The sequence below is a fragment of the Lepidochelys kempii genome, chromosome 4 (genome assembly GCF_965140265.1).
Source record: "Lepidochelys kempii isolate rLepKem1 chromosome 4, rLepKem1.hap2, whole genome shotgun sequence".
Taxonomy (NCBI): Eukaryota; Metazoa; Chordata; order Testudines; family Cheloniidae; genus Lepidochelys; species Lepidochelys kempii.
The window spans coordinates 68,954,639-68,979,519 of record NC_133259.1 but is presented as its reverse complement, the minus strand read 5'-3'; the positions used below and the strand labels follow the sequence as shown (position 1 = coordinate 68,979,519).

At 41.2% G+C, this 24,881-nt stretch overlaps 1 protein-coding gene and 1 long non-coding RNA gene across 3 annotated transcripts in view; both read left to right on the top strand.

Moving 5' to 3' along the window:
- Positions 1-24,881, top strand: part of SH3RF1 (SH3 domain containing ring finger 1) — a 160,846-nt gene that overhangs the window by 42,668 nt on the left and 93,297 nt on the right. The window lies entirely within an intron of this gene.
- Positions 11,803-14,661, top strand: LOC140910522 (uncharacterized). Its single transcript, XR_012158628.1, has 3 exons — positions 11,803-11,898; positions 14,450-14,535; positions 14,642-14,661. It is a non-coding gene; the product is annotated as an uncharacterized lncRNA (long non-coding RNA).

Here is a 24,881-nt window from a genome sequence, read left to right as displayed (position 1 = left end):
AGAGAAAGGTCTTGTGGTTATAAATAGGATTTGGATCCTGGTTCAGTTACCAGCTCTGCCACAGGCTCCCCATGTGGCCTCAGGCAAATCACTCAATTTCTGAGTCTTAGTTCCCCATCTGTAAAACAGGAATTATACCTCCTTCCCCCTTTTGCTACCATGCTCGCTTGTCCATCTTGTCTATTTTGAATGTGAGCTCTTTGGGGCAGGGATTCTCTTTTAATATACATATGTACAGCATGTAGTATGTGGATAGGGGAGAAGTGGTAGATATGGTATATCTTGACTTTAGGAAGGCTTTTGATACTGTCTCACATAATCTTCTCATAAACAAATTGGGGATCTATAGCCTAGATGGAGCTACTATAAAGTAGGTACAAAGCTGGTTGGAAAACTGTCCCCAAAGAGTAGTTATCAGTGGTTCACAGTCAAGCTAGAAAGGCATATCATGTGGGGTCCCACAGGGATCGGTCCTGGGTCCAGTTCTGTTCAATATCTTTATCAATGATTTAGATAATGGCATAGAGAGTACACTTATAAAGTTTGCGGACAATTCCAAGCTGGGAGGGGTTGCCAGTGCTTTGGCAATGACCTGGACAAACTGGAGAAATGGCCTGAAGTAAACAGGATGAAATTCAATAGGGACAAATGCAAAGTACTCCACTTAGGAAGGAATAATTAGCGGCACGCACACAAAATGGGAAATGAATGCCTAGGAAGGAGTACTCTGGAAAGGGATCTGGGGTTATAGAGAATCACAAGCTAAATATGAATCAACAGTGTAACACTGTTGCAAAACAGGCTAACATCATTCTGGGATGTATTAGCATGGGTATTGTAAGCAAGACACGAGAAGTAATTCTTCCGCGCTACTCCAGCTGAGGCCTTAGCAGGGAGTATTGTCTCCAGTTCTGGGCACCACATTCTTCTTTGAGTGCTTGCTCATGTTGATTCCATTCTAGGTGTGCATGCGCAGTCATCAGATTTTTTGCCTTGGCGGTATCCATGGCACTCAAGGGCCGGCTTTGGCACCCCCTTGAGTGCCACACTCATGCGTCGGTATATCCGGTGCTGCCGGCCCTGCGGCTGCTCAGTTTCTTCTTACCACCCATGGTGTGCCTTTCCTTGCATAACAAGGGCTAGCGGTTTTTCATCTCTACTGACTTCAAGCCTTAGGACCTTGTTCATGGTTTGTTTTCAGTAGTTCTCGTCAAGTGTAGCTAGTAGTTAGTCCCAGCTGAGACTTCGCCCCAGGTGGGACATGCCCCTGTTTTCAGGGTTTAAACCCTGCACTGTCTGTAACAGGCCTATGACTTAAGTAACCCCCATAGCATCTGTCTCAAGTGCTTGGGGGAGTTGCACATGAAAGACAAGTGCCATATTTGTAAGAACTTTTGGCCCTGCATGCAGAAAGAGCTGGATATTTGTGTATGGGCTCTCCTCATGGAGTCCGCCCTCCGTCTGACTTCCAAGCCATCCCATCAGGATTCGCCGAGTACTTTGGCACCCATGTGCAGTGCACCTCAGGCCCCGCCTGACACCGGTCCCTGTCACTGGCACCCAAGAAGAAGGCGAGAAAGCACAGCTCCCCGGCACTTGGAAAGAAGAGCCAGGGGTCTTCGGGCAAAGGACCTGAGTCAGGCCGCCCAGCCACTCTGGAGCCACGCATTTGCACTTCTCCAGTTGGGGCAGTTAACCCCTTTAAAGGTCCTCCTTCAACTCCTGGGAGTGGCATAGTACCTAAACCCCTGACTGCACTGAAACCTTTGCAAGCTCCCCCGGTGTTGAGAGAGCAAAGGCTTCTGTCCGCGCCGCCGACACAGCATGTGCTGCAGTTTTCGGCAAAGGTTCCCCCAGAGGGCAAGCCAGCCACCAAGACTCCTCAGGGAGCAGTGGAGCACCGCTGCTCCTGGAAGATGACGGCATGCTCTCCACCTCCGTGGTGCAGGTCACCGGAGTCGCCGTGCAGATCCTCTGGGGGTTGCCCTCGGTCACCAGCACCACGATCGCGGTCCCCGCCATCTCAACACAGATAGCCTAAAAGGAGGCACCAGTCTCCAAACTACCAACACCGCTCGTCCTCGCACTGGTCATCTTCTCGACACTGGTCCCAGTCGCCTAACCTATGGGAGTGCTTTCCATCCTGTCTCCGGTTCCCCTAGCACCGACACCAGTCTCCATGATACCGGTCCCCTCGATCAGGCACTGTCTCAGACAGTGACAGCCAGCAAACACATACAGGTGTCTATCGCCCCACCATGGTCACTGGAAGGGGATTCCTTTTGTGCAGAAGGACAGTTCGACCCGTCACCTAGACTCCATCAGCAGGAATGGGCACCTGAGGCTGCATCAACATTGTCAGCGCAGTGGCAGCCCGACCAAGGGCTGGCGCAGTGACCTTATTGGAATGCGTGGGGTCATGGCGATGCCCCCTTCGCACCATTCGTCTGCCGCTGCCTCGGAGCAGCAGCTGGCAACACAGGGCTCGAGAGAGGCACCCCCGGAGGCTGAGGTGGAGGAGGCTTTGCCCACTCCTCAGCCTGCCACCCCCTTTGAGGGAAGAGGACCAAGGCCTCCCCCAGTGGTACAGTCCTCGTATTCATCCCCTGACGGGACAGTCGAGGGACCCATGAGGGCCATCCTGCCAGACGATTTTAAGGATCACCAGGCCATGCTTCTTCAGATTGCCAAGAACTTGGTCCTGGAGGTGGAGGAGATGGCTGAGCAGGAGGACACTTTTTGTTTAATATCCTGTCAGCCTCTACCCCAACCCATGTCGCACTAGCAGTGCATGATGGGGTCCTCAAGATTGCCAAGACCCTATGGCAAACTCCTTCCTCCTTCTCTCCCACCTCAAAAAGGGCTAACGGACACCAGGACCCACCTTCGCTTGCTGGGCATGCATATGCCACAGGCAGTGTGCAAGCAGTTCCAGCCGTCCCCCTCACTAAGTTCTTGGCAACCACATCAAAGGTCTTCGTGGAGGAGGGACAGAGACACGAGTTTTAGTCATCTCCGCCCTTCCTCCTGCCACTTTCCCATGCAGCCCGGCTCAGCAAAGCATCCCGTGGGCCAGAAGCACTCATTTTGACGGTGTGCTCGAGAGCGATGCCCCAGTCAATTCCCCACATCCACCTTATTCTTTCCTTGACCATCTTCGGCCCTACCATTCGGCCTGGTCGTGGGTCACCTTGAATCGCTGGGTACTGGACATAGTATCTTGGCGCTATTCCCTGCAGTTTTCGGACATCCCTCCCTCCACCCCCCTTTCTTCCCCGTCCCTCTTTATTGACCCTTCTCACAAGCAACTCCTTGTGTAGGAGGTTGAAAATCTCCTGCACCTGGGGGTAGAGAAAAAGGTTTCTCAGGACATGGAAGGAAAGGGGTTCTACTCCTGTTACTTCCTAATCCCAAAGGCAAAAGGGGGCCTCAGATCCATCTTGGACTTGCATCACCTCAACAAGTCTCTCAAGAAGTTGAAGTTTGCATGGTCTCCCTGGCTTCCATCATCCCCTCCCTGGATCTGGGAGACGGGTATGCTGCCCTCGACTTAAGATGCTTATTTCCATATTCCCGGTCACAGGTGCTTCCTCTGTTTCATAGCGGGTGGACGCCATTTTCAATTCATGGCACTGCCCTTTGCCCTCTTATCGGCCCCAATGGTGTTCACAAAATGTATGGCACTGGTGGTGGCCTACCTGAAATGCTGAGGGGTCTAGGTGTTCCCATATCTCAACTACTGGTTCATCAAGGGCAAATTTCAGACCGCGTTATGTCGTCCCTGGATTGGTGGTTGAACTTGTGGTTGGTGTTGAAGGGAGTCCCCTTTGCGACCCTGTCCCGGTTGCTGACCCTGGTCTCTGACGCCTCGGGACCTGGGCTGGGGAGCCCACCTGGGCAAGCTGAGCACCTAGGGCCACTGGCTGTGGGACAATCTGGCCCTCCGTATCAATGTCAGGGAGCTCAGAGTGGTTTGCTTGGCCTTTCTTTTCTCACTCAAAGGGAAAGGTGGTGCAGGTCCTGATGGACAATACCCCTGCGATGTATTACATGAACAGGCAGGGTGGTGCCAGGTCCTCGATTCTTTGTCAAGAAGCTATCCGACTTTGGGACTTTTGTGTGCGGCATGCCATTCAGCTGATAGTCGCACACCTACCAGGAACCAAGAATGTCTTGACGGATCACCTCAGCAGGACCTTCTCGCCAGTGCCGTTGACTCTCAGAGTCCTTGTGATGGTCAAGCAAGACAGGGCGAGGATTATCCTAATAGTCCCCGCGTGGCCTCACCAGAACTGGTTCAGCATGTTGCTAGCCTTTTGAAAGCCGCCTCACTGCAATTGCCTCTTCAGACAGATCTGCTGTCCCAGAACCAAGGCAGCTTTTCGCAGCTGAACCTGGTGGCACTGCACCTGATGGCTTAGCTACTGGATGGCTTAGCGTGGACAAACGGGCATGCTCAACCCATGTTCAGCAGGTTTTGCTGGGCAGCAGGAAACCCTCCACTAGGGCAACCTACCTGGCCAAATGGAAAAGGTTCATGCTGGGCCTCAGAATGGCATATTTGGGCCGAGCAGGCCCTGCTGCAGGACATCCTATGGTTGCACCTTAAACTCTAGGATTTGTCCCTCTCATTGATCAAGGTCCGCTTGTCTGCCATTTTGGCTTTCCAGCCTCTGTTCCGAGGCAGGTTGATCTTCACCCATGTCATGGTTTTTAAAAGGTCTGGAGTGTCACTATTCGTACGTGTGGTATCTGGTCCCTCCTGGGACCTGAATCTTGTGCTGTCGAGGCTCATGGTGTCTCCCTTTGAGCCTCTGGCTTCATGCTCTCTACTGCTTCTCTCCTGGAAGGTTTCATTCCTGGTTGTGATAATGTCGGCCTGCAGGGTGTCTGAGATCAGGGCGCTTACTTCGGAGCCACTCTCTACAGTCTTCTACAAAGACAAGGTCCAGCTACGTCTGCACCTGACATTTCTGCCCAAGGTCGTTTCCCAGTTTCATATTGGTCAGGACATATACTTACCCATCTTCTTTCCAAAGCCTCATGCATCGGATGAGGAATGCATACTGCACACCCTGGACATCAGGAGGGCGCTGGCCTTCTATTTGAAGAGACCAAAGCCATTCTGTAAGTCAGCACAGTTGTTTGTTGCGGTGGCAGAAAGGATGAAAGGTCGTCTAGTGTCTATTCAGAGGATTTTGTCATGGATTACGGCCTGCATCCGATACTGCTATGAGCTGGTGGAGGTGCATCCACCGGCGAGCGTAACGGCACACTTGACGGCATCATCAGCGGCCTTCCTCGCACAGATGCCACAATCCAAGAGATCTGCAGGCCAGCTACCTTAATGTCTGAGGATAGGACAAGAAGCAATGGGCTAAAATTGCAGCAAGGGACGTTTAGGTTGGGCATTAAGAAAAACTTCCTAACTGTCAGAGTAGTTAAGCACTGGAACAAATTGCCTAGAGAGTTTGTCCAATCTCCATCATCGGAGGTTTTTAAGAACAGGTTAGGCAAACAACTATCAAGAATGCTCTAGTTATTACGTAGTACTGCATTGAATGCAGTGAACTGGACTAGATGACCTATTGGGGTCCTTTCCAGTCCTACACTTATATGATTCTATGATGGCATCTCTAGTGCCACTGCAATATAAATGATGAATTTAGGTTTAGGTAAAGAAAAATAGATTCCATGAAGGATATAATATTCTAGAAAGGGCTTACCAGATTCACTTATCTTTCACTTATTAACTGTGAAATGTGCTTCACAGGGTGAAAGTTTAACCAGAAAATCAATACAGTGAATAAAGTACTGGAAACAGGTCTTTAACGTGAACTACTTTTATATGAAGCAAGGGTAATTATACTGTTAAAATATGTATAACAACAGATCAGTAAATTGGGTTTAGCTATAAAACATAAAACTTAAGTGACTAATTATAAGGAAGGGAGTGAATAACAGAAGTACCAGCAACTCTGGTTCTGGCCCCGCGGCATCCGTTGAGTCTGGTTCCGATGAGGAAGATGCCTGCACTGACTGTTTCCGCACCAGTGGTTTACCAGCTGGCTATGTCTCTGCCTTTTTGTCCCGACCTCTCCCTTGATCCAAGACTGCCAGGGCTACATCAGTGTACTGTTGGCTGGATGGGCTGCTGAACCTTTGGGTCCATTGGGACTGCACCCCAGTGTTCCCCTTCTGCAGCCTGTGGAAACAGGGCTGTTGCTCTGATCAGACCAAGGGACCATCTCTGTCTCCAGGAAACTCCTCAGTACTGTTGCATTCAGCACCATTGATGTTACCATGGTGTCTCTCACCACCCTCCACTTCTGCACTGTCAGCTACTTTGGTGCCTTTGCTGACTTTCAAGGTCAATGTAGGCGTATTTGGTGCGGTGGTACCATTTCCACCATCACTACCAGTCCCTTCTTTATTTTGGGTGACGGATGAGTCAAACCAGTTACTCACCCCCTAGGGACTGGCTCTACCTTTATCCCTGGAAACCCAAGGCTCCATGGTGCTGAGGTCAGAATCTTCCTCCTCCTGCTCTCCATCTCCTGACCCACATCAGGGGCCATTTAAAGAGTACTCTGAGCACCAGGATTGACACTCGTTTTGCAGTTGGGACAGGGCCCCCTGGCCTAGTGCCTACTGGCCACCAATGCCCTATCCTTATGCCTCGTGGTCTCCATGGAATCTTTGGGATGTTCCTCGGTCACAGAGGTCGCACTCTTAAGCTCCCCAGTATCCAAGACATCTTGGAGTAGTTGCTGCATCTTCCGTTGTCAGGCCTTGTGCTTAGCTCATTGAGGGTGCATCTAGTGGTGATCTCAGGTTTTTATCCACCCATTCATGGAAAATTGGTATTTTCGAGTATCATGGAGGCGAGATTTTTAAAGGGAATCCTTCGTCTCCATCCACTGGTGTGAAAACTGGTTCCCTTGTGGAACCTTAACATGGTTAGTGGCACTGATGAGACCTCTGTTTGAGCCTCTCTCATGTCAAAAAACTGCATTCCTTGTGGTGATCGCGTCTGTGAGGAGAGTATGAGAGTTGCAGGTTTTAATGACAGAGTCTCCATGCATGTAATTCTCCAAAGACAAAGTGACATTGTGGCTACACCCGAAATCTGTGTCTAAAGTCATCTCTGTTTCATTTAAACCAGGTGGTATATTTGCCTGTGTTTTTTCCCTAAGCCGCATTCATCTCTGGAGGAGCAGTGTCTTCACACATTAGAAGTCAGATGATATCTGGCCTTTTATCTAGACAGGATTAAACCCTTTCGGGCTTCAGTTCATCTGTTTGTGTCTAATGCAGACCATATGAAAGGACTGGCAGTCTTCTCTCAGAAGATCTCTAAGTGGATAACTTTCTGCATCCAGACTGTATGCAAAACAGCTGGTGTGAGCTCATTCTATGATAGCACAAGCTCCTTCAATAGCGTTCTTAAGTGACATCTCAATATTGGATATTTCTAGGGTTGTCACATGGTTGTCAAAACATACTTTTACAAACCACTGTACCATTACTGCAGCATCCAGCGCTGACACAGATTTTTAGGAAGTGCTTGTTTAAATAGATTCCCAACCCCACCTCCAATGGGTACTGCTTGTGAGTCTTCTAAGTGGAATAAACAGCTGCATCTACTCCAAGAAGAAGAAATGGTTACTTACTGTAACTATGGTTCTTCAAGATGTGATGCAGATGTGTATTCCACTACCCACCCTCTGTCCCGTTTGCATCAGAGTCTTGTCTATGGGCGTTTAGTGCGCAGGAACCGAGGGGTGGGGGGTTGGGGTTGACCATCCTCATTTAACCAAGGATGGGGCTATGGCCGCGAGGCACAAGCAGCACCTCTCTATGGGTACTGCTAGACAAAATTCTTCAGCTCAGCTCTGATGCACTGAGCACGCATGCACCTAAGTGGAATACATGTCTGCATCACATTTTGAAGAACCACAGTTACAGTAAGTAGCCATTTCTACTATTGTTTGAAAAATAATGTGATCACATACTATTACATTTTGGGACAGGTAAGTTTGTGTACGCAGCCATAATTTCATTTTCTGACTTTTCAGTGTTTAGCTATACAATTTTAACATTTTCTTCATTTAATTTGGGATGGCATTTCCTCAGTTACACAGTATGTTTAAGATAAAAAAAAAATAGGAAAAATCCAAACGTGGAAATATTTGGTGAGCACCACTTTAAAACTGCCTCATGCACTTTCAAAATCTGCAGGATGAAGCCCGTATATACTTCACCAAGTCTTCAGGAGAGAATAATTTGCCTGCAAACTTCAAGAGCTTAGCATTTTTACTTTGCAAGAACAGCTGGCAATCCCCTTCCCTTATTGACTGTTTGCCTTTTGTTAGTATTTATTAAAATTAGCTGTGTGACCTTTCTCAGCTGAGCATTTTATGAGCTTAGTGAGAATTCCTTGCAAAACATACTGTGTGTGCTGAGTGTGATTTGTTTAAATGGCTCATGACTCAAATCAAACCCAATTCCTCAGAATACTCAAATGCACTTCCCTTCAGTGAGGATTATTGCAATGTTTGGCCCCAGTTGTTTAGATACTAAGAGTGTTTTACAACATAATAAACCAAGATTTATTTTTATAATAGGGAAAGTATTTCTTTTCCACACTTAATGCCAGCCAAAGTATGTTTGCTCTGACAAAAAACAAACAAAACTCCCACAACACCCCACAAAAAATCAAAGCAAATTAACAAAATGAAACCTTTATGCTGAGAGCATGACTAGAAGAAAGCCAGGCAAAAGGTGAAAGCAACAGAGAATGTGGAGTTAAATGTGGAAATGCTTATACAATTGAATTATAGCAGGACAAAATTTTGGTTAACAGTCTATTTAACATACAGTTTAATGCTGCATTTTTTTGATTGGAGATAGAAAGCAGTAGTTGTGAGAATTTTCTGATTTTGTTGCTGTGGAAACCAGATCTTGAAAGTGGTTCCAAATCCGTGACTGCATTATGAAAGAACAGCAGGTTGATTGTCTAGCATGTTTTGTCTTAGACATTTGTTTTGCTATTCAGATGTGGTGCTTTGAGATGCTATTCTGAGTTCTGTCCACAAAGCCTGTCAGAAAAAGCCAAACACAGGAAATGTCCTCCCCTGTCTCTGCTGTTAATCATATGATAGTGCTAACATTTATAAAGCTTTGAGTAATCTGATGAGGTCTAATTGTTATCTTCTCATATTAATCTTATTAGGAATTATGAATATATAGGGAAAAGAGCAAAGCTTTGAGTTGATTCAGGCAAAATTTGCTACAGAAAATGTAAACTGTGAGTGTCAACATCTAATTAGCAACTCTGATTTTGTTTAAAATCAAGTTGTATTTAAACTTTCCTGCAAACTGAGGTACAAAAAACAAAACAAACCTCCTCCCCAAAATATAAAAACTGTATCCTATCTGAAACCAGTGGTTTTTTTTTTAATTTAGTGAACTTCAAGGATCAGAAAATTAAGAACTCCCTATCAGTTAAAATCATAAAGTAAATCAAGAGTGAAGGGCAGGATTTAAAACATAAAAATAATAAAATATACATTTTGCAATTTATAGCCCTCCTAACACTTTCTTGTAGCCCGCCTGCTTACTTGTCTTGTTCAATTTGTTCACTCGTTATCAGGAACAATTAGTAGGCATGACTGAAGTTAGTTAATCTTTTCCAGATTCAAATTTTAAACATTTAACTATAGTAGAATTGTTTGGGATGACACAATACATTTATATTTATTCATATGCCCAGCAGAACAGTGTCTTTCTCCAAAAAAGAAACCAACTTCAGTACGTGAATAAGGCAAACTGAAGTCAGTTTCATAGCCCAATTTCTTCATATGTAGAAATGCTGTGTTTTAGTTGTATTGTTTGTTTTTTCATTTGTATTTCAGTAGTACCCAAACGCCCTCTATTGTTAGACATCATTATGGTAGGCACGGTCCTTGCCTTGAATAGCTTATTGATGGTAAAACAGACGTTAATTGCTTGCAGATTTTGTAATCTAATAAAGTAAGTGGGAAGGTAGTGAGGGCAAATACTAGTGATAACTTCTAATTATTTGTTTGGTATGAATTTCTGAATTTTAGAATGACAGACAGTGGGTTGCTGCTTGGGATTGTGCAGTCCCTCTCCACCTTTAATTTTGTGAAAAATAAATACCAGAGGAAAGAAATTATTTTCTGGAGGAGGAGGTGAAACATAATTCATTTCTGGCAGAAGACAGCCTTAGCATATAATTGGTAACAGAGTTTGTGAAATGTAATATTATTCAAAAGGAGTGCACTTTTTCTTGATCTTCATGCCTGAAGGATTTAAGCTTTATTCTGGCTAGCCAGTAATACTTTACTGTTAGTTGCAAGGGGAGATGCAGCTCACACACAGTTTATGCTTGATTAGCTCACAGATATGTGTCTATGGTAAAACTTGAAATTTTAATATAAAGTTTACAATGTAAAACTTATTACTATAATTTAAAGATATTTTAATGTGCCTGTTAGTCTCAGAAACTGAATAATAGCTTCAAAGAGAGTGGATTACATTTAATATCATAGTACTAAAATGCTGCAACAGTTTTCCAGAAGGAAGACTTGGATGTAGAACAGCAGTTTCTCTATTGAAGACACTTCAGCTGCAGAAAAGATGAGTAGGATAAATACCACTCTTCAAAATGTTAAATGATTACCTGAGTTCATCTTTGTCCTTATTTTTAAAAAAAAACCAAAAACCATTATGATCTGATCAGAAAATCCACTGGTGAAAACTATCTTAGTTTCTTAACAGCAGGAACCCACTTGAAAGGTTATTTGAGACTGAACTAGTTGAGTAGTCAAAGCCTGCGGTGACTGGTACTTTGCCTATTACACAAGATTGAAGGAAGCGGAAAAGAAAAAGGATAAAGAAGAAACAAACACAACTGTCAACCTACCATATGCTCTTAAAATATTTTTGAAGAGTCCGAAAGGAAGGACACCAGTTTTCCGCAACATGGAGCTTTGAAGGGTGTGGAAATAACTTCACTGAATAAGATAAGTGTGTGTGAGAAAACCCATACAAGATAATAGTAATATTTAATGTTTTTGCTGACAATTTTCAGCAGTGAAACATGAAATAACAGGCTTTTGTAGGCAGGGAAATAGGAGGAAAAGGAATACAAAGAATTTACTTGCTACCATGAAACACTGGGGGAAGTATCTGGTTAAGTAAAGGAAGGAGGGAGGAAATATTGTTGCTTCAAGGGACACTGCTTCACAAAAACAAATGCACTCTTGACTGTCCCTTTAATGGCTCCTGATCCATATCCTCAAGAAACAAGTTTTTCCTGTAGTGATTTTAAAATTCCATCTTGTTTGGTTGACCAATCTTGTGCTTATATTCTCGTGACAGTATGTAAAATCTAGCTATCTGGACGGCATTGTCTAGCTGATAATATATTTTGTGCAGCTTTGATGCTTTTGTCGTAAGAATTTCTTTTTATTTTTTTGGTAGGTAGGGAGATGCCAAATGTTCATTTTTAAATACTTAAGTGCACATGCACTTAAAAGAGTTCAGAGTCAATATGTTCGCATGTTATGCTTTTTATAACTTTTAAATTATGAAGATTGCAGTTTGAGATACTATACGAATCTTGATATTTGCAAATGTTCTTATTAACCTCTTAACTGCTCTTGTACTGGTGATCATGGCAAAGGAAAGAGGTACTATATGCCACGACCTTAACCCCATTTTTTACCATTCTTCCCATATGGCTTTAACAGATTATTTCGTCCACCCCACCTCCCAGCATTAGTAGTGGACCCTGGCCTCACTCCAGAGCCCTCACCCCCAGCTGGAGCACTCACCTCCTCCTGCACCCCAGCCCCCTGAGCCTTCCAGGTGAAAATGAGTGAGTGAGTGAGGGTGGGGAGAGCGAGCGACAGAGGGAGGGGGGATGGAGAGAGTGGGGGGGTGGAGCCTTGGAGAAGGGGCAGGGCCTGGGCAGGGCTTTGGAGGAGGGGCGGGGCAAGGGTGTTCGGCTTTCTGTGAGTAGAAAGTTGGCAACCCTATTTAAAATAGTTGTTTTCAAGTGATCGTAAGTTATGCATTTACTATCACATTAAGTGTTTTATCAAAGCACCTATCCGTTTTTCTTAGATTTGGTGGCAGAAATCTGACAGTTTTCAAATAATGGGCACAGTTGCTTCTGTGAGTTATACATCTGGTGGTGATTTTGATTTCTAATTAATAAATCCTTTGAAATGTAATATATAAACAGTATGCATAAAGTAGCTAGGCTGACCGGCATTAGCTGTCCCAGTTAAAGTTGCCAACTTCAGGAATACTGTAATCCTTGGTAATAGTCAGAAGTCAAAACAGTCTGTCAGATTTTGAAGATATTGGATCTAATGGATCTCTATGGTCCATTTAGTGTGACAATGTCCTTTTATTATGTTTTAATACTTGTTATCATGATCACTGTTGGGCATCCAACACAAGAAAATAAATTTGCAAAACAGAATTTTTCAGTCTTATCTATTTACAAACATAAGTGTATGGGTGAAGCTGACAGCAGTGCCGAATGTGCCCTTCCTACAGGCCGGTGTCTTGTGATCCCAAGTATTGTTTCATGTTAATATATGTCCTCCCTCCCTCCCTCCCTCCCCCGCCCAAAGTTTCCAAAAGAACTTAAGGCCCATTTTCAAAAGAGACTTAAGCATTTATGTACCATTGTCTTTAAATGAAACTTAGGTTCTAAGTATCTAAGTCACATTTAAAAATGGGGCTTTGGCTCCTAAATCACTTATTCTCTTGAGAAATTTTTAACTTTAATTTCAGGTAGCCTTTAATATAGGCAATTGTATTAAAATGGTCTGATTTTTTTAAAGGGCTTTACACCTGCACTTCCTTTTATTACTTTTACTGAGGTGTTGAAAATATGGAGTTAGAATCTCTTCAGAATTATGGCCTTCATTTAATTCAGGGTTAAAGTTATATCTAATATAATGATGAACATATTTTTATATTTTGTGTGTTTGTTTCAAAATATCCCTTCCTTTTCCTTAATGAAGTAGATCTCATTAGTAGTAAACTAAAACATTTCATCAGCCATTCTGGAAAAAGCAAACATATTAAAGAAGCAACAGCTTACAAAACAGGAATGACAGCTTACAAAAAGCAAGCTGGAATGATAATACCTTGCAGCAGTCAGCCTTTATAATAGGTGGAACTGGTAGCACAATGTATTATTTAGGCTGTCTCATGGTTTCTATTATAAGACCCCTTTCACTTGCCTTTAATTGTCCATGCTTTAGCCATAAACTTCAGCCAACACAACTGAGTTATTCCCGAGAATGGGCTAAGAAAAAATAGGTGGTTTTGCCTATTTAAAAAAAATCTGGTGACCTTTTCTTTGAATTGCTCTGGGTCCCCTATGCTTTGTCGCAGGGACTTGCAATTTTGTAGTGGATTAGCATTTCCATGAGGGAATGAAAATCCACTCAGATTTGGCCAAGCTATACATTTTTTTAAAAACCGCAATTCTGATATGCTCAATAGAGACTTTCTTAGATTTTATCAGCTAAATTCCCCAAATTCCCCAAAGATTCTGTCTCTGGGCTCTAGCCCAGAGTTGAGCAGGACTTTGCCTGTAATTGCAGCTCTGGGCTGTTATGGACTGCCTGCGCTCCAGATCCAGGCACTGGAACTGAGAGCAGAGAGACTGTCGTCATCATCATCATTTTATTTTGTGTTGTGTTGTGTGTTGTATGTTTTGTTATGGGGTGGGGCTTGTTCTCCATATAGGTACTTATAAACTGTGGTCAAGTCACCTCACAACTTTCTCTTTGTTAAATGAAATAGATTGAGATGCTTGAGTCTTTTACGATAGGGCATTTTCCCCAGTCCTTTAGTTATTCTTGTGGCTCTTCTCTGAACCATCTCCAATTTTTCAACATTCTTGATTGTAGACTTCAAAACTGGACACAATATTCCAGTAGCTGTCACACTAGTATCAAATACAGAGGTATAACTTGCCTACTTTTCCTCAGTATTGCCTTGTTTATACATTCAAGGATCTCATTAACCCTTTTGAATTAAATAACTGCTTGTTAAATGAGAGAGTCCATTCTGTGCACTGAATGATTCAGGGGCCTTTTGGAAAAAATAGTATGTGATTATGTAGTTAAAAACTGTATCATAAAGCATATAGCCAAGGGGGCTGAATTAAGGTTGCAGACAACCTTAATTCTGGCATTTCCTAATTTGAAGTGCTTGACTTTGCAATCTTAGTGTGTATGTGAGAGTGAGTGAGATATGTAACTTACTTGAGGGAAAGACCTGGACATGAAAAAGGAGTGAAAAACTGTTTCCTGTTTTGTTAGATTTAAATTTGTCTTGCTAGTTAAGTTGCAGGCTAGCTTTTCTGATTTTTTTTCTTCCTTTCCTATAGAATTCTGCACTTCAGATCCGATAACACCCCCAATAGGGTGAAGAACCAACCCTACTATAGTACCTTTTTTCTCTGCTCCCCAAACAGTGAGCTTCTCATGCTATTAGTCAACTGTTGTATCTGAGTGATGTGAAGTTACATTAAGGATTTATTTCTTGGTTATTGGGTTTTTTTTGTTTCTTTGTATAAAAGGTTATCCAGTCTAAAGAACAGATCCGGAAACTTGTCAGTCCAACTCATTTCAGTTAGTAGAACAAATTACTATGTGATCTATGTTTGATTCTGCAGTCAAATTTCTGATCTGGGTTAGTATACTGGCTTGATAACTCTTACTAATGCCTCTTTTTCTCAGGTTGCAGAGAACTAAAGATAACTGAATGTCTTTTGATATTTTTTGTTACAATGCATCTTATCACCAGCCCTTCTCCTGAGTGTATATATATCCTCTATCCTCTTTCCATCCCCCAAGTCAGATCTTCAGTAATCCTGTCAGATTCTTAAATTTCCCTGATTACATTCTCCTCCACCTCCCTGGTTTGCTCAGGTGCTATCTGCTCACTTTCTGGTGGGCCTTTCTGTCCGTGCTGCACTTTGATCAGCCTGAGGGGTTGCTGTTGATTGACACAAAATATCTCTCTACCCACAGGGCAGATTGCTGTGTCTCAGCAGCATCCTACCCCATCGTCTCTGAGAGCAAGAAACTAGGACAGAGACACCAGGTTTTGGATAGCATTTGGAAGGAATCAATTTATAAACTGAACATATTGATTTCTAACAGTTGTTTTATAAGGATAATTTTGTGTTGAAATCACCAAAAATTTGATTTGTCATTCACTTTAAATGAAATTCATGTACTGGACATGAAATACTGTTTGTTGTGGTTATGTTTGCCTTTTCAGGATAATTTAATTTCCTTAATGAAGATTAAATCTACCTAGTCATGTAGAAGTGATTTCCAGAGAGTGAAATAAACTATAATTTTGAACAAATACCAGATAATATTTGTAAAGGGACAGTAATGAGACAGACCAGTGCAGAATTATCTTTGCCTCTTGTTGGAATGAATTAACTACTGAACATATACATATCTTCATGAAGCATCTGTTTAGTAGACAGTGCAGAAAACGCCAGCTTTTGAGGATTAAACTAGCATTTTTAGAAATTAAAGTATTTTTTCTATTGTCCATCTGTAAACTGAGTCAGAAAGATGTGTAAAGAGAGATTAGAAGGTGTTAGTGCTATTAAAGGATGTTGATACTAATTATGCCAGTAATTTAAGAGGAAACTGAGTTATGAAGATCTTGGAAACCACTAGTATAATCTGTAGTTATCTTGACTATGAAAGATAACTGTTTATAGAAAAGAAATGAGAGATATTGACTCATTTGTGTCTCTATTCATTAGGATCTAATACACATTTATATTGTAGTTCAATTTTCTTGTAGTTGAGCATATATCCAATATCTGCAGAAGGTAAAATCCTTATTATTGAAATAATGTCATTGTAGACCTTTATATTTTTTTTAAAAAGACACAGAGATAAGAATTTTTTTTCCTTCACTTCAAAGGACAAAGTTCAGTTTTTAAATTGCCTTGTTGAAGTTTGCAAGTAGATCTAGTTATGTGACTATATACATATGAATAAATTATAAGAAGTAGAAAATTAGATTAAAGGCAACATGTTGATTTACTTTGGCTGTGGGAGGATAAAACTTAATAGTTCTGCTGTCTTTTTTTCACAGCCAAATAAGAGTCCTATGTCAAAATCATAGAATATCAGGGTTGGAAGGGACCTCAGGAGGTCATCTAGTCCAACCCCCTGCTCAAAGCAGGACCAATCCCCAACTAAATCATCCCAGCCAGGGCTTTGTCAAGCCTGACCTTAAAAACTCTGAGGAAGGAGATTCCACCACCTCCCTAGATAACCCATTCCAGGGCTTCACCACCCTTCTAGTAAAAAAGTTTTTCCTAATATCCAACCTAAACATCCCTCACTGCAACTTGAGACCATTACTCCTTGTTCTGTCATCTGCTACCACTGAGAACAGCCTAGATCCATCCTTTTTGGAACCCCTTTCAGGAAGTTGAAAGCAGCTATCAAATCCCCCCTCATTTTTCTCTTCTACAGACTAAATAATCCCAGTCCCCTCAGCCTCTCCTCATAAATCATGTGCTCCAGCCCCCTAAACATTTTTGTTGCCCTCCGCTGGACTCTTTCCAGTTTTTCCGCATTCTTCTTGTAGTGCAGGGGTAGGCAACCTATGGAATGTGTGCCAAAGGTGGCACGCGAGCTGATTTTCAGTGGCACTCACACTGCCCGGGTCCTGGCCACTGGTCCAGGGGGCTCTGCGTTTTAATTTAATTTTAAATGAAGCTTCTTAAACATTTTATAAACTGTATTTACTTCATATGCAACAATAGTTCAGTTATATATTCTAGACTTCTAGAAAGAGACCTTCTAAAAATATTAAAATGTATTACTGGTATGCGAAACCTTAAGTTAGAGTGAATAAATGAAGACTCGGCACACCACTTCTGAAAGGTTGCTGACCCCTGTTGTAGTGTGAGGCCCAAACCTGGACACAGTACTCCAGATGGGGCCTCACCAATGCCAAATAGAGGGGAATGATCTCGTCTGTCGATCTGCTGGCAATGCTCCTACTTATACAGCTCAAAATGCCGTTAGTCTTCTTGGCAACAAGGGCACACTATTGACTCATATCCAGCTTCTCATCCACTGTAACTCCTAGGTCCTTTTCTGCAGAACTTCTGCCTAGCCACTTGGTCCCTAGTCTATAGTAGTGCATGGGATTCTTCCATCCTAAGTGCAGGACTCTGCACTTGTCCTTGTTGAGCCTCATCAGATTTCTTTTGGCCCAATCCTCTAATTTGTCTAGGTCCCTCTGTACCCTATCCCTACCTTCCAGCATATCTACCACTCCTCCCAGTTTAGTGTCATCTGCAAACTTGCTCAGGGTGCAATCCATGCAATCCTACAGATCATTAATGAAGATATTGAACAAAACCGGCCCCAGGACCGACCCTTGGGGCACTCCATTTGATACTGGCTGCCAACTAGACATGGAGCCATTGATCACTACCCGTTGACCCCAACGATCTAGCCAGCTTTCTATCCACCTTATAGTCCATTCATCCAGCCCATACGTCAACTTGCTGTCAAGAATACTGTGGGAGACCATATCAAAAGCTTTGCTAAAGTCAAGGAATAACAAGTCCACTGCTTTCCCCTCATCCACAGAGCCAGTTATATCATCATAGAAGGCAGTTACGTTAGTCAGGCATGACTTGCTCTTGGTGAATCCATGCTGACTGTTCTGATCACTTTCCTCTGCTCGAAGTGCTTCAAAATTGATTCCTTGATGACATGCTCCATGATTTTTCCATGGACTGAGGTGAGGCTGACTGGCCTGTAGTTCCCCGGATCCTCCTCCTTCCCTTTTTTAAAGATGGGCACTACATTAGCCTTTTTCCAGTCATCCGGGACCTCCGGCGATAGCCATGAGTTTTCAAAGATAATGGCCAATGGTTCTGCAAACACATCCGCCAACTCATTTAGCACCCTGGGATGCAGCGCATCCAGCCCTATGGACTTGTGCTCGTCCAGCTTTTCTAAATAGTCCTGAACCACTTCTTTCTCCACAGAGGGCTGATCACCTCCTCCCCATACTGTGCTGCTTAGTGCAGTCTTCTGGGAGCTGACTTTGTTTGTGAAGACAGAGGCAAAAAAAGCATGGAGTACATTAGCTTTCTCCACATCCTCTGTCACTAGATTGCCTCCCCCATACAGTAAGGGGCCCACATTTTCCATGACCACCTTCTTGTTCCTAACATACCTGAAGAAACTCTTCTTTTTACTCTTAACATCCCTTGCTAGCTGCGACTCCAAGTGTGATTTGGCCTTCCTTATTTTACTCCTGCATGCCTGAACAATATTTTTATACTCCTTCCTGGTCATTTGTCCAATCTTCCACGTCTTGTAAGCTTCTTTTTTGTGTTTAAGATCAGCAAGGTTTTCACTGTTAAGCCAAACTGGTCGCCTACCATATTTACTATTCTTTCTACACATCGGGATGATTTGTTCTTGCAAGCTCAATAAGGATGTTGTAAAATGTTACATTTAATCTTATTTTTTCTTTAAAGTACATTTTATTAGTGTGATTTCAAAGGATTAGATATTGGAAGATGTATTGTTACCCATTAATTATGCAGTCATATCTGCCACTATAGTTAAGGGTCTCTCATTTTTTAATTCTTATTTTTATTTACAGGTTTAGTGAGCAGTAGAAATGTTGGTTGACAGGCCCTCAGCACCTTGCAGGTCTAAGATCTATCTAGATCTGCCTTCCAACCTGAGGAGGCTCTGAGATCAATTGTACTCTTCAATGAGGAGTAGTTACACATCTGATTACAAAGCTGAGATGTTTATTGAATGATCTGTGTGTAAAACATTCATACTTTTTTTAAATGGGGAAAATGTTTTCTTCTCTCTTGCAGAATTCAGTCAGCAAAGAAAAAAATTTCCCTTTGACCAAATACCAAGGATTAGAAGCTTTCATCCAAAATGGGATTTTTTTTCTGAAAGTCATGATGAACAGGGGGGTTATCATCCAGACCATTCAGAAATGTTAACTATTAGTGTGTGCTTGAACTCTTATAATGATACTTATAAACTAAAAGAATTGGATACTTTTGAATCACTTTCTAAACGTTTTTAATTTATTATTATTATAACTTTATTATGTTAAAGTAAAGTTAATATTCTGATTTAAAAAGACAAAAGCAAGGAAATTCTGAGCTAATGTAGAGCGTTTAGGTTCATAAGTGTATTTTATTATGATGGATGTTTTTGTTCTGTACAGTAGTTTTAGTTAAGATTCATGTCTGGTCTTTCCATTATGAAATGGAAGAGTTTTATGTGATTGGGTACACTGGTAGTCTGTCAGCATTAGGTGCTGGTGGTTTTAGTACACATATTTGACTAATTGCAGATAACTGTTATAAAAGGAGATTGAATTATCTGGAAGAATGTCTCGAATTGTTGGGTTCAAGTAACATTTATACAGAGGCACTTGAAGCTTGCATTGGCTGTAAACAGAATTATGAAAACCAAAATATGCTTCATCATACACATCTGGAAAAGCTTTTATTCTAAATGGTTAATGCTCTGTTCAGAAAAGCAATTTAAACCTAAGTTATTTTTACTAGCACAAGACAGCTTAATTGCGTTCTCACAATGTTCTCTCTCCATTTTGGGAGGAGGGGCGCATTGTACTACAGTATCTGAGCTGTTAAAATGTCAGTGTGCCTAAATAATTCCATTGAAAAAGTCAGCTACAAGTGATATGTTGTTAAACTATTTCCTTAGTGACACAGGCACCAAAAAACTAGGCAAGAAAAGAGCATGTGCTTAATAATCCCAGATGAAAGCTTGAAGCACACAAAAAAATATAGATGCAAGGAGCATTGAAGAAATCATCTTGTCAAGTCTGGCTTCTTCTACACAAAGCTAGTCATTTAATAATCATCTGTGGAAATTTAAAGTAAGTTTAATTTGTTAAATTAATGTCTAAAACTTTAAATTTCGGACAGTGTGTGATTTCTTTCAGGTAATCTGATGTATGTGTACAATTAAAGCTGCAATTTGTAGATGATTAATGAGAAGGATGGAATTGTATGCATGGGTGGTTTGAGAAGGAAGACTGTTGTATTGTAATACTCTGCATTTTTGTAGTTTAGATTTGTATTTATAGTATAAAGGCAAGATAAGTACACTAGTGCCTGACCAGTATTGAGATAGGATATCAAGAATGTGTCTTAATAATATACCAATAGCAACTTCATAATTTTTGAGGTCCCTGAAGAAACTGTGACGTGGATGCATACTTTAGATCAGGGGTCGGCAACCTTTCAGAAGTGGTGTGCCGAGTCTTCATTTATTCACTCTAATTTAAGGTTTCATGTGCCAGTAATACATTTTAACGTTTTTAAAAGGTCTCTTTCTAGAAGTCTAGAATATATAACTAAACTATTGTTGTATGTAAAGTAAATACAGTTTTTAAAATGTTTAAGAAGCTTCATTTAAAATTAAATTAAAATGCAGAGCCCCCCAGACCAGTGGCCAGGACCCGGGCAGTGTGAATGCCACTGAAAATCAGCTTGCATGCTGCCTTTGGCATGTGCGCCATAGGTTGCCTACCCCTGCTTTAGAAATAATTTTAGTCTCATCCTGCATAGGCAGGTATAATCTTTAGTTCTTGCTGTAATTTACAGACAAGTGAAATGCTGATTCTGGAACATGTGTTAAATAATTGAATATATAACAATTGGGGAAAAAAGGGGGAAACATAGTAAACAAAATCAATTAGAAGTTATGAGGGGTAGAAAATTGATAAGGTGAATTTAAGACATCGGGGAAAATCCATGGCCAGCAGGGCTAAGGACAATAATATGAATGTATTTAGGAACAAAGATATCTTAGCAATGGTTTAGGCCTCTTACTAAATGGAGATGGTAAAACTGTTAATAATGACAATGCTGGAATGCAGAAGTGTTGTATATTTGAAAAGAATGTACTTACTTAGTATATGAGGATGATGAAGCACTTTCCAAGTTGGTAGTAACCAAGGAGGATGCTAAACAACATATATTTAGGAATAAATATTTTTAAATCTGGAGGACCAAATAAGTTTCACCCAAGATTTCTAAGGAAGCTGGCTGAGGAGTTCTCTGGCTCACCAATGTTGATTTTTAATAAATCTTGCAATCCTGTTGAAATTCCAGAAGATTGGAGGAAAGCTAATGTGGTGCTGCTAATCAAAAAGGGGAAGCAGGATGATTTGGGTAACTATAGACCAGTTAGCCTGACATTGATCCCAGACAAAATAAAGGAAAAGTCGATATGGTATTCAATTAATAATGAATTAAAGGATAAGAATATAATTAATGCCATACAGTATGATTTAATGGAAAATAGATCTTGTCAAACAAACCTGACTTCATTCTTTGATGAGTTTACAAGTTTGATAAAGGTAACTGCATAGATGTAATATACTTAGACTTTTGTAAGATATTTGACCTAGTACCCAATGACTAATAATTAGCACTGTACACTATCAATAAAGCACGCAATAAATGGATCTCAAAAAGTAAGAAAATAGTCATCAGTAGGGAATCATCACATGAGATGTTTCTGGTAGGGTTCTGCAGGGATGGGTGTTAAGTCTGATGCTATTCAACATGTTCCATAGTGACCTGGAAGAAAATATAAAATAACTGGTGATAAAATTTGCGAATGACACAGACTGGTAGAATGTTAAATAATGGTAAGGACAGGGCAGGTCTACAGAGTAATCTGGATCACGTGGTAATCTGGGCTCTTTCAGACAGAAAGTGGTTTAATACAGCCAAATGCAAAGTTTTGCATATAGGAACAAGAAATACAGGCTATATCTATAGAATGGGGGACTGTATTCTGGAGAGAAGAGACTCTTAAAAGGATTTTAGGGGTCAGAGTGGACAAACAACTGAAAATGAGTTTTCCTTGTGATGCTGTGGCAAAAAGGGCTAATGTGATCTTGGATGTATAAATGGAGGAGTTGTGAGTAGGAGCAGGGAGTTAATATTACCTCTGTTCATGGCATTGGTAAGACACAGGCTGGAATACTGCATCTAGTTCTGGTGTTCACATTTTAAAAGGGATGTTGAAAAACTGGAGAGGGCGCACAGAAGAGCCCCAAAAAATTTTTAAGAGCTGGAGAAAATGCCTTACAGTCGAAGATATAAAGAACTCAACTTGTTAATCCTATCAAAAATAAGACTGAGGGGTGACTCGCTTACAATGAATTAGTACCTTCATTGAGTGTAAATACTGGATTGTAACGGTCTCTCCATTTTAGCAGAGAAATGTGCGACCAGAACCAATAGCTGGAAAGTAAAGCCAGACAAATTCAATTCAGAAATAAAGCACATTTTTAACAGTGAGGCTCTTTAATCATTGACTCAAACTGCAAAGGGAAGTGGTGGAGTCTTCATATCAAGACTGGATGTCTTTCTGGAAGATACTCTATAGCCAAATGCAAGTTACTGAATTCAGAACGGGGGGTAACTGTGTGAAATTTAATGGTTGTCCTATACAGATTAGATGAGCTAATGGTCCTTCCTTGCCTTAAACTCTATAAAGTATACAGGATATTGACAACATCTGATTCACTCAAGAAAATTTTTATATAATACTGAATAATATTAGAACCGACCATAGTTATGGATAAGTGGATTATATCCCCTTCCAAAATAGTGTAAATACCTGTGTAAATACCTTTGTCAGTATGCTAATTATAAAGGATATTTTTTACCCCTGGAATGCTAATGGGCAAAGTCACACCTTTGACTTGAAATATGCTCAAAGTAAAACAAGGAGGGGAGAAACTGCAAAAGGGAAAAGTGAGCCGTTGACCATAGAGCTGGGCTTCTGAGAGGCTGCAGTGTTCAAGAGAGATAGCAAAAGCATCTTAGGGACTTAGATTACCATGTGCATTCTTAGATGTAAGTGCATACTTGATTAAAGTACTGTTTTATAAATTTGTGTTTTTAGATAAAGCTGTTACCCAATTCATCTTATCTATTTTTATTTTAATATAATTTTCTTTTTTCTAATAAATCTTGGTTTTAATTAAAATCCTTTTGATCTTTTACAATTTTGAGGAAATTCACACAGCTAACCCAGAAATAAATAAGCTTTCTTGCTCTGAAGAGAGGTACTAAAATAGGGTGTGGAGCCTTAAGCCTATTTAGGAGTCCTGGTCACAGGCATGGACCAAGGGGTACTCTCTCATGAGGTACAGTTAATGTCCATGCTGGAATTGGCACAACACATGGGTAAATCTTAAAGTTAGAGGAGTTTAAGGTAACACAGCTCAGTTCTATTTTTGAGGAAGATCCCAGCAACTTTGGTAGAATCAGTAGTTCAGAGAAAGGGATAAAGAGCCTTCAACTTTTAGTCCTTAACTTGTTTTAGCTTCAGTCTTTCGTTGTCATGCATCACAGTTGGGGAGTAGAATTAAATACTCTCTTTTTTCAAATTAGAAATAAGTACTTCAAATAAGTGGTTTTCTCAAATAAATTCTCAGCGTCTAGCTGTTCTGTCCACTCCCTATTAATGTTAGAACGATAAATAATACTCCGCTTCCTAGAAAATTCAAAGGCAAGAGGTGCAAATGCTAGAATTTGTCAATGAGAATTTATAGACACTTATGAAGAGTAGTTAGAAAAATTAAAGGTGCACAAAATCTGTTCGGGCATCTTCCTTCCAGTGCAGGGCCAGATTGTTTCCTTCAGAAAATTTTCTAGTACTTAGTCCATTCTAGTCATAAGTCATTTTATTCAAGCAATTTCATTATCTGGTGAGAACAGGTTTTAGAACCGGTCTGAATACAGTGGTGGTAACGTTTCTTAAAGTTTCAGAGTTCAGTTACTGCAGTGAGAAACATTTTATTACTTCACAGAAAGTGTTGAGAGCCCTGGGGTATTCCATTTTTCAGACATTTTACAAGACATTTTAATTAGCCACCATGTGGATGGAAAAGATGAGGGGCTTAATTTACCATTTTAGATGTTACAAGTTCTTTGTAATATTGAAACTTCACAGTTCCATTTTTTCTTAAAATTGTCATATTGTCACTACATTTTGAGATTAATCTCAAGCCATCAATGAGTAAAGGTTTAATAATGGAGCCATATAAACATAATCATATAGAGTATGCTCTATGCGTCCTGAAATATTAACATTTTTAGGACTTTCAGCAAGCAAACTGGGAGCAGAGGGAAGGGAGTGGTATCTGTTTATATGGCCCAGGGAATTCTATTCCCTGCCCAAAAAACCTCAAAACAAACAGAAAAACAAACAACATCCTCGCAAGTTAGAAATAGCTTATGGCACAAAGGCCATAACTTTAATAAATAAAAAACAAGAATGTAAATAAATGAAGGTGGGAAAGAGTTTTTGCAGAAAATTGTGACTGTAGCTGCTCCACCTTATCGTGAGCCACAATCTGTTCTGATTGGCAGACGCCCATGTCAAAAGACTATCCAGATAGCGATGCTGTCTAGCCACCCAGGGAATGATGTACAGTTTGAACCACAAGCCGTATTCCATTGGCATCAAGATAGACTCCAGGCCATCTCTGCTAGTGAGTCTTTCAATCCGCACTCTACACTGAATCCCACAATTCTGAGAGAGAAGTACCTCTCTCTACCTTCTGTCCAAACTTAAACAGCCAATTAAATTTCTATTCTTCAAAGTCAGCATTCACCAGGAGCTGTTTGGTTGACATCCCACCACACACAAAGAGCCTTCTGCTATTACTGGAACCAAATAATATAAGTAAGTTAAATACTGTAACCAATATACAGAAAT